The sequence below is a fragment of the Bos taurus genome, chromosome 8, assembly GCF_002263795.3.
Source record: "Bos taurus isolate L1 Dominette 01449 registration number 42190680 breed Hereford chromosome 8, ARS-UCD2.0, whole genome shotgun sequence".
In the NCBI taxonomy this organism is placed as follows: Eukaryota; Metazoa; Chordata; class Mammalia; order Artiodactyla; family Bovidae; genus Bos; species Bos taurus.
Genome location: NC_037335.1, coordinates 53,701,435 through 53,720,273, shown reverse-complemented (window position 1 = coordinate 53,720,273; position 18,839 = coordinate 53,701,435). Strand labels below are relative to the sequence as shown.

Sequence of the window (18,839 nt, the reverse complement as noted above, 5' to 3'; positions counted from 1 at the left end):
CTTATCTCTCCTTGCTATTCTTTGGAACTCTGCATTCAGATGCTTATATCTTTCCTTTTCTCCTTTGCTTTTCGCTTCTCTTCTTTTCACAGCTATTTGTAAGGCCTCCCCAGACAGCCATTTTGCTTTTTTGCACTTCTTTTCCGTGGGGATGGTCTTGATCCCTGTCTCCTGTACAATGTCACAAACCTCATTCCATAGTTCATCAGGCACTTTATCTATCAGATCTAGTCCCTTAAATCTATTTCTCGCTTCCACTGTATAATCATAAGGGATTTGATTTAAGTCATATCTGAATGGTCTAGTGGTTTTCCCTACTTTCTTCAATTTCAGTCTGAATTTGGCAATAAGGAGTTCATGATCTGAGCCACAGTCAGCTCCTGTCCTTGTTTTTGCTGACTGTATAGAGCTTCTCCATCTTTGGCTGCAAAGAATGTAATCAGTCTGATTTTGGTGTTGACCATCTGGTGATGTCCATGTACAGAGTCTTCTCTTGTGTTGTTGGAAGAGGGTTTTTGCTATGACCAGTGCATTCTCTTGGCAAAACTCTATTAGCCTTTGCCCTGCTTCATTCTGTATTCCCTGCTTAAAGCTCAACATTAAGAAAACTAAGATCATGGCATCTGGTCTCATCACTTCATGGGAAATAGATGGGGAAACAGTGGAAACAGTGTCAGACTTTATTTTGGGGGGCTCCAAAATCACTGCAGATGGTGATTGCAGCCATGAAATTAAAAGACGCTTACTCCTTGGAAGGAAAGTTATGACCAAACTAGACAGCATATTCAAAAGCAGAGACATTACTTTGCCAACAAACGTCCGTCTAGGCAAGGCCATGGTTTTTCCAGTGGTCATGTATGGATGTGAGAGTTGGACTGTGAAGAAAGCTGAGTGCCAAAGAATTGATGCTTTTGAACTGTGGTGTTGGAGAAGACTTTTGAGTCCCTTGGACTGCAAGGAGATCCAACCAGTCCATTCTAAAGGAGATCAGTCCTGGGTGTTCTTTGGAAGGAATGATGCTGAAGCTGAAACTCCAATACTTTGGCCACCTCATGCGAAGAGTTGACTCATTGGAAAAGACTCTGATGCTGGGAGGGATTGGGGGCAGGAGGAGAAGGGGACGACAGAGGATGAGATGGCTGGATGGCATCACTGACTTGATGGATGTGAGTCTGAGTGAACTCCGGGAGATGGTGATGGACAGGGAGGCCTGGTGTGCTCCGATTCATGGGGTCGCAAAGAGTCGGACACGACTGAGCAACTGAACTGAACTGAACGGATTGAGTACCTGCTCACCTGCCCAGTGCTAGTTACTGTAACCCATCAATGCATGAGACACTCCTAAGTCTTAAGAATGTCACTCTTTAATAAGGCTGTTAATGAACCATTGGAACACTTTATCTTCAGTTTTTCAAATTCTGTAGTATTTTGGAATGCTCATGCCATTTTTTACTGAGGTACAGTTATTCCAGTTTTGCAGAGAGACCTTTGCAAGCCGTTTGTTTTATTGTCTGTTTGACAATTCAACTGCAAACAGAAACACATGCCACGGTGATTAACTTGCAGATGACTTCAGATTTTTTTGAAATGAGCTTTTCCTTCTCAGTGTGTAAGACTTGGTCATCCACTTCCAAGGGAAGCATTTACTAGCTCTCTTTTATGTACGAGTTTCTCACACTGCCTGAATGCAGGCACGGCAGACCTGCAGCCATCATATATCAGGACCGTGGCACCACATTTCTCACTCCGTTTTACATTTCTCACTCTGTTTTACATTTCTCTTGGCAAAGCTACAGTTCCTGTTAGAATTAATATAATAATTTCACTTGGAAGGCGTGTTTTTTTGGAGGGGTGTTTTTTTTTTTTTCCCTTTGGAGGTCTGTCTGTTCCTCGCCTCCTTTCCTAGTTGTCCTGGCAACAGCCATCAAACTGAAATTACAGGAAGTAGAAGGTCTTCCTTGTTTATTACTAAGGAGAAGGGAGAGCTGTGGACTCAGATACAGATTGACTTGTGGTATCCACAGGGTGGCAGCATTACTTTGAGTGAGGTCGAGGCTTTCTAAACCCTTCTCTCCTCTGCCCGCCTACCCATCCCATCCCCATTATAAAATTTCTGCCCACTTCCAGACTAACCACTGTATTCATATCTTCCGTTCACTGGGCTTTACTCAGCTACCTCAGAGTGCATTCAGGTTGCTTAAGTGACGATTGTAGCATCTGCTTGTTCATTTTACTGGTTACATGCCAGGCTCACCTAGAGTTAGATCTCAGTACAGGACTCCTTCAGGGCCAAGTGTTCAATCAGAGAAGCCACCCATCCCACTCTAGAATAGTTCTGTTCTTTTGGTAGCCCCTCCTTGTCACTTATTGAATCACCATAGACCTCAGCAATGTAAGACCACAAAGAAAGCTAGGCAGACTCTTCCAAAATCAAGGTATGAGGCATTAGTTTTGGGGGGAAAGTAGAATATTACTGATTCCCGTGTCTGGAATAATATTGAAAGCAAGTGCCTAAGTGCACCCTTAAGCACCTCTAATTGCTAAATGGGATTCTCCTGACTGTACATGTTGCCTGATGTATTAAGACTGTGAAGGGAAAGAGATTTGTAAAGGAGTACACTGGAAGGGGAAAACTGGGAAAGGCAAAGCAGTACCAGTTCTCCCTTTATTAGACTTATGAGTGAGTATGTTTTCAGTTACTTTAGAGTTGAATGAATTACTGCCACTATTTTAGGTATGTGCCATTTTTTACCCCTATTCAAAATGTATGCTCACCCAACAGACTTCTTGTTCACCTGCCATGATGAGGTAGTGTTTGGGTTTGGTGAGAAATAAGAAGTAAGACACAGCCTTTACCCTCCAAGAAGTTCCTGGTCTGTCTGCGTTGATGTAACATATACATGAATAAATGTAAGGAAATTTGTTAAGGGGGTTGATATCACAAGTGATGTTAACAAACCATGTGTGATTTCAGAGATCTTTTTTCCAGCTTGATGAATGAGGAGGCCTCAAGAAAGAGGTGGGTTTTAAGCTCAAACTTGAAGATAGGGCAATTTTCAAAAGAGGGAGATAAGAATTAAAGATATTCTGGACAGAATAGTGATGATACAGGCAATAAATCAAAATATATATATATAGGCCTATTCAGGGAAGGTTGAACCACAGCCTTTGGTTAGAGTGTGTGGGGTCAGCCTCTGTATACCATCTTGGGAATGACCTTGACTGATTCATATTCTTTCTTTTTCTAAGTTACATACTAATGATAGTCTGATGATTACCAATGGGGCTTATGATCACAAAAGCCTCTTTACTTTTAAAATGTTTTTATTAATTCCCCATCTGTATTTGGGCTTCCCTGGCACCTCAGCTGGTTAAGAATCCACCTGCAATGCAAGAGACCTTAGTTCAATTCCTGGGTTGGGATGAGCCCCTGGAGAAGGGATTGGCTACCCACTCCAGTATTCATGGGCTTCTCTGGTGGCTTAAATGGTAAAGAATCTGCCTGCAATGTGGGAAACCTGGGTTTGATCGCTGGGTTGGGAAGATCCCCTGGAGGAGGATCTTCCATGCCTGGAGAATCCCCATGGACGGAGGAGTCTGGCAGGCTACAGTCCATGGGGTCACAAAGAGTCGGACGTGACTGAACAACTAACCACAACATAGCATTTGTATTTGCTAGTTGGTTTCTTTAATTTATTTGGCTACGTTGGGCCTTAGTTGCAGCACATATGGTCTTTCTTGCGTCTTGTGGGGTCTTTTGTTGCAGCCTGCGGGCTCTCTAGTTGCAGTGCACAGGCTCAGTGGTTGTGGCACGTAGGCTTCTTTGCTCTATGACATGTGGGATCTTAGCCCCCCAACCAGGGATTAAACCCATGTCCCCTGCATTGCAAGGCAGATTCTTTACCCACTGGGCACCAAGGAAGTCCTTGTATTTGCTAGTTAAGTAAAGCTGCTGCTGCTGCTGCTGCTGCTAAGGCGCTTAAGTCGTGTCCGACTCTGTGTGACCCCATAGATGGCAGCCCACCAGGTTCCTCCATCCCTGGGTTTCTCCAGGCAAGAATACTGGAGTGGGTTGCTATTTCCTTCTCCAATGCATGCATGCATGCTAAGTTGCTTCCGTCATGTCCGGCTCTATGCGACCCCATGGACAGCAGCCCACCAGGCTCCTCCATCCACAGGATTCTCCAGGCAAGAACAGTGGAGCAGGTTTCCATTCCCTTCTCCATAAGTAAAGCTACATTAGGATTTAAACTGTTGAGAAGAGGCAGGTTCATTTTCTTGCTTGAATGTTTTTCCTATTTTACATTTAAGATTGGGTATCCAAAACATCTGTTCTTGATAATCTACCAGTACAAGGATCAGTACAGTAAGTTATTAGTCTATGCATTAGGAATTTTTCCACATTTATAGAAAAGAATTATAAGGTTACTTCTTTAACGTAATATTAATTTGGCATTTATAAAAGGAAAATGTTTGCAGCTAATTTTCAGTGGAAATTTTAATAGTTTTTTTTTTTTCTTAAAGATGATTTAGTTGTGACTGATCAGCTATACTTTTGCCAGTCAGGAAGTCTACTGCAAGATTTCAAACCTGTGTATTCATTTGGCTAGAGATTTTTAGCCCCGTGTTGCAAAATATTTGCTGCTGTAGTATGACTGAGGAGACAACAGTCCAAATTAGTGAAGAAATACAGAATACCTATGATATTTTTCTTCAGCACATCAAGACCCATCACAGAGTATAAAATCACTTTAATGGATCTTGTTCAGCATTTTTTTTTTAAAAATACGAGTGGTTGGAATAGCCTAGAGAAGACAGAATGCAATTGAGTAGAGGAGAGTACATTGCATATTATAAGGAAAAATACTGTTTTGTAAAACTTCAGCTTCAATTGTGTGGTTTCTGTGTGCATTTGTTACTGGATTGCTGCATAAACTGTATTTTTTACCAAATTTCTTAATAATGTTTGAAAAACATTGTTTTAGAGAAATGTCTATTTCTTTCTTTCAACTGTATACGTAATAAGTAGAATTACATCCACAACTGTTGGTCTGGAAGACCTGTCTAAGGCCTGGTGTCAGTGACTAGAGCTATCATTTATGTATATAAAAGTTTCTAAAGTACTTCCATTCTTATCAGGAGCTTCTTTCCATACATACATGTTTCTGAGAAACTGAGAGCAAAGGAATGATGAGAAGGACCTGCTAACATATTTAAAGCTTGCTGCCTATTTTTCTTGAAAACGTTCTGTTACCTGGTTAAGGGAATTCTGACCAGGGGTACACTGGGGTGAACACCCAGGAGCCTTACTTTGTGAGGTTCTAGTTGGCATCAACAGCCCATTGTTCCTGTATAGTCGAGCCTTTTCCCCCACAAGGGGCTGGTACCAGTCTGACTGGGCTACAAGCAGGAAAGGGGCATAGGCCAGTGGGGAGAGAGGAGAAGAATGCCAAAGCCATGCATAGTATGGAGAGTCTAGGGGGCAGAGTGATGAATGAAGACCCCTGTTCTTCCCAAATGCAGAGGCTGAGAACTAGGGGAGTGGAGGAGCCAAGAGCATTGGATACTCCAGCCTTTGGAAATGTCAGCAGCAAGGATCCAAGGGTCCTTCCTCATCTCAGGCCTCCTCCCTGCTTACCTTGTCTCCAGCTTGCCCTGAGAAATCTCTCCATCCCTGTGCTCAACTTCTTAAAACTGGAGGCATCTGACTATAATAACAGAAACAATCCTGATACAACACCAGCCACTGTGCCTGGACCATGTGGTACACTTCCAATAACCACTTACCAAACACTTACATCGGAGAAGGCAGTGGCACCCACTCCAGTACTCTTGCCTGGAAAATCCCATGGATGGAGGAGCCTGGTGGGCTGCAGTCCATGGGGTCGCTGAGAGTCGGACGCGACTGAGCAACTTCACTTTCACTTTTCACTTTCATGCATTGGAGAAGGAAATGGCAACCCACTCCAGTGTTCTTGCCTGGAGAATCCCAGGGACGGGGGAGCCTGGTGGGCTGCCATCTATGGGGTCGCACAGAGTCGGACACGACTGAAGCAACTTAGCAGCAGCAGCAGCAGCAGCAAACACTTACATATATTTACTATGGAACTTATTAAACATTTGTCCTGTGCATACTGTGCTATTGATTTCCAAATTCTTTTTATGCAAGAACGTTTGATATTTTCTCTAAAACTAGGAAGGGTTGGGAGTTTGAGCAAAGAAGGGTTAGTTAACTTTGTCTATTACCCAGTGTTTTAAAAACTACCAAAGCCCTAGAGTCATGGTAAATTTTACTATGCAGCCTACTGGGCAGGGCTGTTCAAAACTGACCCACTCATCACCCTTCACAGTTGTTGAATGGGAGGCAATTCATGCCCCTTACTGTAGTGCCTGCTTAAGGCATCAGCTCTACAAAGCTTTTTGTACTTGTCCTTAAAAGTTAATTAGGGGTGTCAGGGAAGAAGCGAATGCTAGGTACATCTGTTTCCTTTTCCCAGAATGGCAGTGAATCCTTTGATCTTTCCAGGGCATTTAAGGAAAGCCTCAGTCATTGACTGTACTTTCATGGCCTAGGTTTTAGATTTTCCACTCCTTGAAACGATGGCATTACAAAAAGATACTATTTGAAGTGCAGTGAGATGTAGACTTAAAAGAAAAGGTTAAGTATTGAAATAGTCCATTTAAAAATAAAAGCTGGAAATATTTATCCTGTTAGTATTTCTTTCACTGAATGTTGTTTCATCTTAAAATGTTAGCTAGATGGGCCTCTAGAGCAGGAAACTGGAGCCTCTAGAGGTGAATGGGCTTCCCTCAAAGTGGCTCTGAGGACCTGGCTGTCCTGACACCCGTCTCTATACCACAGTGTCTGGCTAGATCGAAACATGGGGAATGTCCACTAGCAGCTTAAACATGTTGCTTTTTCATGAGAGTGCATGCTAAGTTGCTTCAGTGGTGTCCGACTCTTTGCAACCCCATGGACTGTAGCCTGCCGGGCTCCTCACCCACCCTTCCTGTCCATGGGATTCTCCAGGCAAGAATAATGGAATAGGTTGCCATGCCCTCCTCCAGGGGGTCTTCCTGACCCAGGGATAGAATCCGCATCTCTTATACCTCCTGCATTGACAGGCAGGTCCTTTACCACTCGTGCCACCTGGGGAAGCCCTCTCAATGAGAATTCTGTTTAAAAATTCTTCTCCAGTTGATATCCAGCATGGCTGCATTGGAAAAGCATGGACCCAGTAGCCAGGGAAATTCAGAACTGGGCCTCAAGTCTCTCCATCTGTACCGTGGGAAAAATGAATATTTCATCTCACAAGGTTTTGTGAATTAATTGAGGTAACATGTGAACCACCTGGCAGAAAGCATATGCTCAGGAAATAAGTTTCTGCAAAGGAACTACCAGTTCTAGGCACATTCGTAGAATCAGGGGGGTTGATCTCTAGTTCTACCTCGCTTACCCTTGCTGTTGTCTAGGAGGTCCTCTGGATAGATGCATGGACTTTCATGTTGCCCCCACAATACCTAAGGTTTTCCAAATAGCTTGGATTCATTCCATGCTGGTCTTGCTAAAGTTATAAACTAGTATTCATGAGGACAGTAATAATTAAATCCAGATTGATGTATTGCCTTAGAATGTCATCTCTCCAGCTAGAGATTTGATCTCATTTAAAGAAACTAGAGTGCTCTCTCATAATCTCCTTGCCAGTCTTATTTTCTTCTTATTGATCTTCTCTTTGCCTTTTTCTATATGAAGTCGTCTCCTTGACAGAGTAATCAAGAGCAAAGTAGAAGTTAAAAGGTTTGGTTTTGTGTGTGACATTTATCTAGCAATGGGCTTCTCTTTTCCTTGGATTTCTTGCTTTTTTATTTTTATATTATTTTTTTAATATAAAATAATTATATTGTTAATTTCCTAAAGTATATTAGTCCACTTTTTACCATTTTAATAACCAAAGGGTATACATGTTCATCATTTAAAATTCTTTATATACAGATGACTATAGAAGAGAGTAAAAACTGTTTCATATTCTTACTCAGTATTCTTCGTTTCTAAATTTAGAGGAATACTAAGCAGTTTAGTGTACATCTTCCCAGAACTTTATTTTTTCCACATGAACCAGTACATCTTTTTTTTTTCCTTTTTTAGTTTAAAAATTAGTTTGTATTTTTAAATCAATAATGGTGACAAAGGTGAAAAACTTAGGGTATAATTTTAAAAATAGCACTTCGTCAGCTGACAACCCACCACCAGTCTGATAACCAGATACACTACTGCCAACTCTAATCTCTTGTTTTTTGTTATTTCCCTCCTAGTTCTAAGTGCTGTATTTATACCACTATTTGTTGATTTATTGCTTATTTTCCTTCTGTTTTGGTGGGTAAAAATCATACTGTCTTAACACGCCTACCCCATTTCTTCTCCCATACTTTGCACATATGTAGAGCACAATTTTTGTATAATTCAGTGTTTACGCTGTGTGACAATATAAGTGGTGTTCATTGATGAGCTAAGTATTAATAGTAGATTGTGGTTTCAATCATTTTGTGGTAAACTTTCTTTGGAGTTAATAATTGCCTTATATTTTTCTTTTATTTTCTTTGTGTTTGTGTATGTTACTGATTTTTTTCCTAATTCATCAACAGATCTTTGAAATCTTACAAAAACATCACTAACATATCTGATAACATATCAGCTCCTTTTTTTTCTCTTTTAATTGAAGATCTCCCTTCTAGTTTCCTTTGTCCTCCTTTTCTAATCATGACCAGCTACATCCTATACACATATCATTCTGGAACTTTGTTTCACCATCATCCTGGGAGTTCACAACATCTTTCCTATGTTGAGTACCTTGTTTCTGGATCCAGTGTTGCCTTTTTTCTTGGTTTATTTCCTTATTTTACTGGGGCATATCCTCCTGTAGCTTTCTGAGTAAGAGTCTAAGGGAGATAGTTTTAAAATTCCATCCATTCTAAAAATGTCCATATTCTGACCTCAAATTTGATTGCTCTTTTGGCTGAGTATAGAGTTCTCAGATAGAAACCATTCTGAAAATATTGCATTGTCTGCCAGTATTCCCTTTCAAAAATCCAAGGCTCTTCTGCTTCCTTATTCTTTTACATGCAACCTGTTTCCTATGGAAGGTTTTAGAAACTTTTATTTATCCTGCTGCTGCTGCTGCTAAGTCACTTCAGTCGTGTCCGACTCTGTGCGACCCTATAGACGGCAGCCCACCAGGCTCTCCCGTCCCTGGGATTCTCCAGGCAAGAACACTGGAATGGGTTGCCATTTCCTTCTCCAATGCATGAAAGTGAAAAGTGAAAGTGAAGTCGCTCAGTCGTGTCCAACTCACAGCGACCCCATGGACTGCAGCCCACCAGGCTCCTCCGTCCATGGGATTTTCCAAGCAAGAGTACTGCAGTGGGGTGCCATCGCCTTCTCCTAGGTATTCTCGAATTTGAGGAAAGATTTGTTTTGCTGTAGCTCTCTTCCTACCTCTCCTCCCCTCAGCTCTTCTGGGACCCTTTTACCTAGAAATTTAATTATAAGAAATTTTACTTAGAACTCACATGAAAATTTTCTGTTTTCTTTTGCTATAACTTCTTTTGACTAAATGGAGAACTACTTTTGCTTTTTATTTTTCTGAACTGTTCTCTCCAATTTTCTATTTCTTTTTACTGCCTGACAAATTTCCTGAAGTAATCTTCCAAACTATCTTTTTTGATTGTTTGTATTTTAGCTTTTATAGATCTTTTTTAAAAACCTCTCAGAGCTCTTTTTATTCTCCATATGTTCCCTTTTAATTTAGTATCCTTTTAGTTTCAAGAAGGGAGAAGGCAATGGCACCCCACTCCAGTACTCTTGCCTGGAAAATCCCATGGGTGGAGGAGTCTGGTAGGCTGCAGTCCATGGGGTCACTAAGAGTCAGACAGGACTGAGCGACTTTACTTTCACTTTCCACTTTGATGCATTGGAGAAGGAAATGGCAACCCACTCCAGTGTTCTTGCCTGGAGAATCCCGGGGACGGGGGAGCCTGGTGGGCTGCAGTCCATGGGGTCGCACAGAGTTGGACACGACTGAAGCGATCTAGCAGCAGCAGCAGCAGTTTCAGGAATGTCTTCCTGAGGGTTTTTTTTTTTTTTTTTTCCCTTTTCAATGTATTTTCAGTTTTTTCCATTGATTTCTTACCTAAGGTTTCTTTTTCTTCCTTCCTTCTTTTTCTTCCTCTCTCTTTGCTTAGGTTTCTCTTTCATGCTGGAAATTTTTTTCAAAGGTTTGGAATTCCTAAGTATTTTACAGTTATTGTTGTTTAGTCACTAAGTCATACCTAACTCTTTTTGCAACCCCATGGACTATAGCCGGCCAGGCTCCTCTGTCCATGGGATTTCCCAGGCAAGAATACTGGAGTGAGTTGCTATTTCCTTCTTCAGAGGATCTTCCTGACCCAGGGATTGAACCTGCATCTCCTGCTTGGCAGGCAGATTCTTTACCACTGAGCCACCTGGGAAGCCCATATTTTACAATAATGAAACAGTAAGCAGCTTTCTTCTCCATGTGTCCTCTCCAGGCAGTTCTCTGAGTTAGGAGTCCAGGTTTGAGAAGTATAAAAATGGCATAACCCTGCTGTTCCTCTCACCAGTCTCAGTTTCTATACAGCCATGAGTTATAGAGCTTGACTCCACTGGGTTCTTCTTCGTCTCCTAGGACCAGTGCAGTTCCAGTCTTCTGTTCTCAGTGAAAAGTTAGCACTGATAGAGTCTTAGCCTGCCTGACATATGAAAAGGTGTATGATAACTTTCAGCATCCTTTCTGGATCAGTGTAGACATGACATATCTGACATATATTCTTAACACATCTGCAGCTAGATTTGTTTCTGTTTTTTCATTAGACTTTGTTGGTGTTTCATTTTGATTAGACATCATGTAATTTCCACCATCCACCCTGATCCTAATTTTATTAAACTCCTAAAGTCATGAAAACATACAGGTATAAGACTTATGCACCTCTTCTTTTATCACAGCCATGAATGAGCACATGGTTACTATCACCCAAAATCCATTCTACTTTGTTTCTGAACTTCCACTGGGGACACAGAGCTAGATCAGGAATAGCAGTTCTTACTTATTTACTTGGCTTTAGGGGCTTCCCAGGTGGTGCTAGTGGTAAAGAACCCACTTGCCAATGCAGGAGACAGAAGAGACACAGGTTCAATCCCTGGGTCTGGAAGGTCCCCTGGAGGAGGGCATGGCAACCCACTCCAGTATTCTTGCCTGGAGAATTCCAGGAACAGAGAAGCCTGGCAGGCTCTAGTCCATGGGGTCACACAGAGTTGGACACAGCTGAAGTGATTTAAGCATGCATGCAGGAAGATGAAAATATTGGTGGGGTGGAAGAGAGAGATTGGGGGATTTCAGATGTTCTTAGAGTTGAATGAAATTTATAGCTTATAAACTTGCAAAACCTTAAAAATGTATTGAATATTTGACAAGTTTGGCACAAGTCAATCTGAAAAGATGATCAGACACAGTGGACATTGAGCATCAATTGAATGTTAGCCAGTTTACAGCACACATCCATCCTTAAAGTTGAGCTATTGTTGCCTCACTCAGCCTCTGGCACTTTCGAGATCTGTGGTGTCCATTTCCCTCATCTGGTCCTTTTCAACTGTAGAATTAGTTCTAATTGTTTCTCCTTTTATCTCTCATCAAGTCTCCAACGCAATAGGATTGTGGGTTCATAAATTTCTTAACACCTTTGTATTGTCCAGATACCTGAAAAGTTACTTAACCACAAAGGTTTTAAGTTGGATGTACTCTTTCAAGGCTGTGTGCCAGTCGTGTGCCCTCTCCCACTGAATCTCCATGGTAACACCATGTGAGTCTAACAATGGTGTGTCTGTGACCACAGGCACAGATTTTCCCATGAGAATTGCTGTTTGCTCATGTGCTCGTCTTTCCAAGTCTTCCTTCATGTCTTTCAAAGTTGCTTTCTTCATGATACTTGAATTGTTCACCCACACCTCCCACCTCTTTTCTTTCACTGTAAAAGAAGTTGATTCTGTATGTTTTTAAGGTTTCTGTTGGTTTTATTCAAATGGTGTTTTTGTTGGACTTGTCTCGGATCTCACTTGGTTTTTAGTTTCTGGGAGAGATCTTATACCTTCTCATCACCTGCAGAATACGATTTTCCATACATAGTGGAACATTGATACTTTAAATTTTTTTTGTCTGATTGCACAATTTAGTAATAAGATTATATTGCAAATGTTTTGTAAAAAACATTTCATTGAAAATAATTCATCAAGGTTTTGTCAGAATAAAGAACAAAGAGAAGAAGCAAACTCTTCTCTTGGGCAGAATATTGAAACTTTCCACTTTAGCAGTTTACAACCAGTTTTCAGTTTTTCATTGGTGGAATTAATGCTTTTTTGGTGGAAAAATAATAGTTAATCTTTATGAATTTTATAATATATCCGTTGTACCTTCTGTTAATTCCTGTCATGTGCATATTATACAAAATGCTGGGAATTACAAAAGGGAAAGAGCCTATTGTTTCTTAAAGTGTTTTAGTCTAAAGCATAATTGAGTACTTTATTGTTTTTCAAGGAGGGATCTCTTGAATTGGCCCACAGCCTCGGGTAAAATTCATCTGGTGAATTTCTTGTGCCTCCGAATAAGTCATTCAAGATGCGGATACTGATTTTTTTTAAGCAGACAGTAGACACTGCTTTTAAAAAGTGCCAAGACTTCGTTCTAGTGTGCAGTGTCAAAACAAAAGCACTGGTGATAGAACAGGGATCAAACAGATCGCTGAAAACTGCAGATAATGCATGCAACAGAATTTTAGCCAAAAGTTTACCTTCAAATCCTATAATCGTGTTTTAGTAGACACACAAACCGAAGTTGAGTGGTTTGAATTTTTTGTGTTTATTTTCTCTGCCCTTCCTCCATGTTGTCTTCAGTCCTCTGGAAGAAAAGAGTAAAAGCAGAAACAGAGCCAATCCACACATAGATTCTTAATAATGTTTTTTTATTAACTAAGAATGTTTGTAGAATTAACTTTTTTAAGAAGCTACTTAAAGTAATATGAAAAATATATCTCCCATCTTCAAATGAGGACTATTCCACAATAACTTTATTGGTTTAAAATGCCAGATGTATGGTGTTAAAACAACTGGAAAGGCATTTTTACATGTGTGCAACATCTGAGTAAATAGATCTATTGCCCTGACCCTGAAAATCAAGCAAATGAATTAAAACACTGAATGTCTTTCTCATGTTTTATCCTCCTCCATGCTGTAGAAAGAAAGAAAATGGAAACTTTTTCCTGGGGAGAAGAAAAGGAAAATAAATTTAGAACCTCAGTATCTGACTAAAAATTATAGAAAAAAAGGTAAATAGGGGGGAAAATATAAGATGAAGGATATTACAGCAAAGATATATGTGCTTTGTCATACATTATAAATTTTCTGAACATAAATTGAATATAAAACATATAGATATAAATTTGCTAATGATTCAGATAGTTTTGTAACTACATACTAGGTGTGTCACTTTAACTTGCTTTGTATCAGTCTCCCACCTAGGAAACAGGAGTCACAGCAATGCCTTCTGCTTAGGCTTGGTGTGTGAATTAAATACTGTTCTACACCAAGGGTCAGCAGACTGGCCCTCAGGCCAAATCCAGCCCCCCATCTGTTCATGTACACCTTGCAAGCTAAAATTGGTTTTTACATTTGTAAATGGTTGGGAAAAGAGTCAAAATAATAATAATATTTTGTGACACATGAAAATGATTATAAAACTCAGTTTTATTGGAACCTAGCCTCACTCATACATTTGTATATTGTCTAGAGATGCTGTACTGACCCATGGGCAGTTAAGTTGTTACAATAGAGACAGTGTGTCCTGCAAAGCCTAAAATATGTACTGTCTAGTCCTTTACAGAAAAGACTGCCAACTCCCTTCACATACTAAAATCCTTTGAACAATGTCTAGTATATATGCACACTAAAACAAATATTAGGTATTATTATTAATATTAGACCTTATACAAAATAAATAATAACATTCAAATAGCCAAAAATACATGTCACAGTCTGAAATATTTCATCAAATATTGTTCCTGAAAATAAAACTAAAGATTTTTAAACAATTTTTATTGTTTAAAGATGTTTAAAAAAAAGCCTTAGGAATAAAATACTCCAAACTTACTTTACAAGGGGCTTAGTTTTAGAATATGTATTCCTTTTAAGAATACGTTACATCTCCTTTCTCTGTAACTTTTTGTTATGTGTTCACTTTATCTGCTCCAATTCCAGACTTATTTCCTGTCTTAATTTTCCATTTTTACCTATTGTCGGATCCTTCTGCAGTGGAAGAAGAGAGAAAAGGCTTAGGAACCAAGAATTAATGGCAAGACCTTTGATGTGTGATCAGGGATGAGTCAGGTCAGGTAGTACCCGCATTGAACAGGGCTCAAAAATGCAGTCCGTACAAGTTCTTTGAGCTTATCTCTGTGGACACAAGACAAACCAAACTCCTATGTAACACCTATTGCGTTGGGCAAAGAATTAGGCAACCACATGTTTCTGGGCCAAATTTGACCCATCCCTGAAAAAATTTTAAGTCAGCAAAGGAGATATTTTACTTAATTGCTTAGATTATTTCATTTTACTGCTGTTTTTCCCAGACTTTACTAACACACTAGGAATTTATTCAGATTCAATCTGATGTACTAATATGTACGTGATTGCTTTGTGTAGATCAGTCAAATCTTCCTTGGACCTTTTCAGGCTGTTCAGTGTTTACAAGCTCAGTTGTATTGTCCATGCCTGTTTTCATTTTAATCTCTTACCTCTACATCCCGACAGCCTGTTTCTATTTCTCTTTATCCAACTTCTCCAGCAATTTGGCCAGGTCCCTATTCATTAACTATAGAACCAGAAAGTGGACAAGTGAAACAAAGGAAGCTGGCACTCAAACACACTTTGCTCCTTGCTTACAGCTCTAGTACAGTCTGCAGAATCCTTTTTCAGTTTGAGGTATGGGTGGATTACAGGAAAGATGGGGGGAAGGTCAGTGAATTGAAAAGTCAATGGTGTGACTACTCAAGGCATGAACTGTCTGAATCCTAGCTCAGTAATTGAGGAGCCTTATAGGCTTCTCTGGTGGCTCAGATGGTAAAGAATCTTCCTGCAATGCAGGAGACCTGGTTCAATCCCTGGTTGGGAAGATCCCCTGGAGGGCATGGCAACTCAGTCCAGTATTCTTGCCTGGAGAATTCCATGGACAGAGGAGCCTGGCGGGCTACAATCCATGCAGTTGCAAAAAGTCAGGCACGACTGAGCAGCTAACACTATGGGAAAAAAAGAAGGAATTCGCATATATAAGTTAAGGATAGACTTTGGCTTACTGGCATTAAGCATACAGTTAGTAGGACTTGGAGCACAGGGTATATTGTAGCTATTGAAATTAAACAATAGCCAGATCAATGTGCTATAAAATAGTCTTTGAAAGGAGGTTGCTATTTGGTCACTTGTTGTTGCTTTACCACTGAGCCACCAGAGAAGCCCTGAAGTAGAATATTAGAAAATATGAAAGGAAGTAGTCCTGTCTTCTGTAAGCTATGGGACTGTGGGCTTCTACATCATTTGTCATATTTCTTCTCACCTGTGTTGAGGCTCTGGGGTCTCCTTGGTCTGACGGTGACTGCTTCTCCTTGCCCTGTCCCTCCAATCTCTCTGTCTTCCCTTTTCTGTCCTCCCTGCTCTCCTACAACACGCTCTGGTCTGCACGAGTTCATTGCACAAGGGCCTGCCTGCTCTGTGACCTCATCTCTGCTAGAAACCTTAGACCTGGAGGTCACAGGCAAATGTGCTTTGTTTCTTTGCTTCTCTAAACATCCCGTGCAGGTAGAAGACATCAGTTCATGCACGGGTAGAAATTATACTATTAAAACCTTCAGGACCTGTCTTCAAGCCTAAAGAGTTTGCCAAATTTGATCTCCAATAATCACTTGCAAATATTTGCAAAGACTAAGAAAATTACAGAGGAAATGATATCTGTCCGGCCAAGTTTAGTATCTTTATTATTTCTCTTCCTGTTGTCAATTTGGATAGCAGAAGTGGGATGGCTAGGGAGCTGTCCTTAATTATTTCTCATTACAAATGCTCCACTTACATATTAATCAGTTGTTTTCTTGGTTTACTCTGGGGTTGAGAGTTGTCGGGCTGCACACCTACAAGTCCAGTATTTGCCAGTTCCAAGAATTAGGCAACAGCCCTGAGTCAGCAACAGAGACATCTTAATGGTTTCATAGATGGGGGATCTTACACATCTGAAGTTCAGGGGCCCTGCAGCGAAACCCCACTGTGGCGGCAGACAGCAGGCGGGACAAAGCAGCAGTCTTCTCTACCCAAGGGTGGAGGGAGGCTAACCATTACAAGGGGAATTGACATTAGGTTGGCTCATCAGTTACCAGGGAAAGCAGATGGGTGTGCCCTTCTCTGGAGGCCCTTTGATAAACTATCACAGTGGAGATGTTCTGATCCACAGATTAGAACAATCACTAGCTGAGGCCTAGGGGCAAGTATGTTTAGGTTCTGTGATTAAGAGGGAAGGTCAGTCATGTGAGTACCGTGTCCTTCAAGCAGGGACTGGTCAAGCAGGGGATGTACAGAGAGCAAGAGAACAATCGTTTTGGATAGACCAATTATATAAGTATTAACCATTTATAGAGATTTTGAAGATACTCCCCCTTAACATGTGGAGAATCTTAGGAAGAAACTGACTAAGCATTTGGCAGAAACCTGGATGATTTTTCCAGTTTTTTATAAATCAGATGTATCTGGACTTGAAACCATGGATAGATTAACTTTGTGCAATTTCGGGAAATAGATTTTACTGGATTTATAGTTTGGCTAAAGATTTGAGGTCAGCAATCACCTTACCAGGAGGTTCTTACATAGCAATTTTGCCATGTCTGATAGTACACTATAGAAAACTGCTATGTGCTGGGCTCACAGCTGAGCGCTTTGCATGCAGCATTCCATTCTGTCCTCCCAAACCTGGGAGATACGAGGAAACTGAGGTGCAGTCACTTGCCCAAGGTCACAAGAGTCATGTTTCAAACCAAGGGAGCTCACAGTCCTGGCCCTTCCCACTCCCACCTCCCCCCAGCAACAGGAGCTCAGCACAGGTGTTTTGAATGTGCGCCGATCTCAGCTCCGACACATATCAATGAGATCCTACTGGAGATACAAAGTACATCAAGCTTTTTCCTAAATAATCAAGGAAAGAAAGAGATGCAGACCAGGCTTGCAAATTTTTTTTTCATAAAGGCTTTGGAGTTCCTGTCTTTTGAGTTGGTACATTTATTTACCCAAGTGACATATGTAAATGAAATCAATACCTGAGAGTGTGTTCCTAAGTCCTTGTTAAGGATGTGAGTTTTTCAAAGTATTCAGTGTTTGATAAACTACAAATGATAATGATTGATTCAAATTTGATATTATTATGAATCATTACATTAAAAGTCAACTAGTCTTTGCTCTTTTAAAATAACCTTTAATAAAGTAATTTATGAGGTATTCTTTGATAAATTGTGACAGAAGAAATAGTGAAGCTTGTCATGGCAGTAAGAGTGAAGAGTGGTATTTAAAATGCATATCCTAATAATCCTGTATCCTGTATCCTAATAATCTCCTTTCCTGATCACTTTCAGAAGCAGAAATGATGCTAATAAAACCGGTACCTTGTGTAACGTACCTTGGCAGCACATTTTTCATCATGCACAGTATATAGACGCAGCCTTACAAACAGCTAGGCATTAAAATTGAGCGTGATTGTATGACCAGCAGATGTCTTAACTTGTAACTGAAGAATATTTAAGGCGTGATAAAATGTGTATCTTTCCCTTTGGCTAAATAGCCTGTTACTTTACCAAAATGCCCACGTAACCACTCTGTCCATGTATCTGGACCTCACTCATTTAAATCAAGTGTGTCACTTGGCCTTTTTTAGAAGAAAGCTCAGGATATGCAGAATCATTGAATTGTGAACACAAGTTATAAGCAAAGAATCACAGGCCCTTGACCCAAGTTCTGGCATCAGTTAGTGCATTTGTGGATCACTCAGACCGTCTGCATCTCTGAGCCCTGAAAAGCTGCATCCCATTGTGTCTGGAGTGCATCCTACCTCAGAGAGCAGCTGAGAACAACTCCTAGATGACTGTAAGGCCCTCAGTGGTGATTGAGCAGTCTTCACGCTTATTTCTTGTGTCTAGTTAAAGGCTATGTTCTAGACCTTACGGGGAATATAAATAAATAAGGCTCTGATATGAAGGGGAAATAGCGACAGGGAGAGGCTGGCAGGTGGGTGACTTGGATCATAGAAATGAATGAGGGTCTCATTTAAATTGTATTCTTTGCAAAGTGTGAGAACTTGTATTTACTGGCAAAGTAATGACTTGCAAAAGTTAGGAAAACTGATGTTCAGATCTCTGGTTTAATGCTGGTTCTTGCTGGAGGGAAATACCACCTTGGCAGAGTGCCAACCCATGCTGTCACTGGCAGCAGGACTACAAGGGCTAGAGACATGAACTAGTGTCCCTTGAGGCCCGTTGATAATTTTTTGTGCAGAGTTTTGGGCAAAGTCATAGCCTGAAGAAAGCCAACTTCCTGTAGGGATCTTGGGCCACGTCCACAGGATCTGGCCTTTTTCTTGATAGGAGGGAGATTTGTACGAGAGCCAAAAGGAAGGAAGGCAGAGGCTGCTTACCTCCAGGCAGGTAATTGTGTCTCTCTGCAAGCCACACTGGAGATGTCTGATAGAGCTTCC

The 18,839-nt window shown here is 40.8% G+C and overlaps 1 protein-coding gene across 1 annotated transcript in view; it reads left to right on the top strand.

Moving 5' to 3' along the window:
* The window catches only part of GNAQ (G protein subunit alpha q), a 310,505-nt gene that overhangs the window by 275,422 nt on the left and 16,244 nt on the right, over nucleotides 1–18,839 (top strand).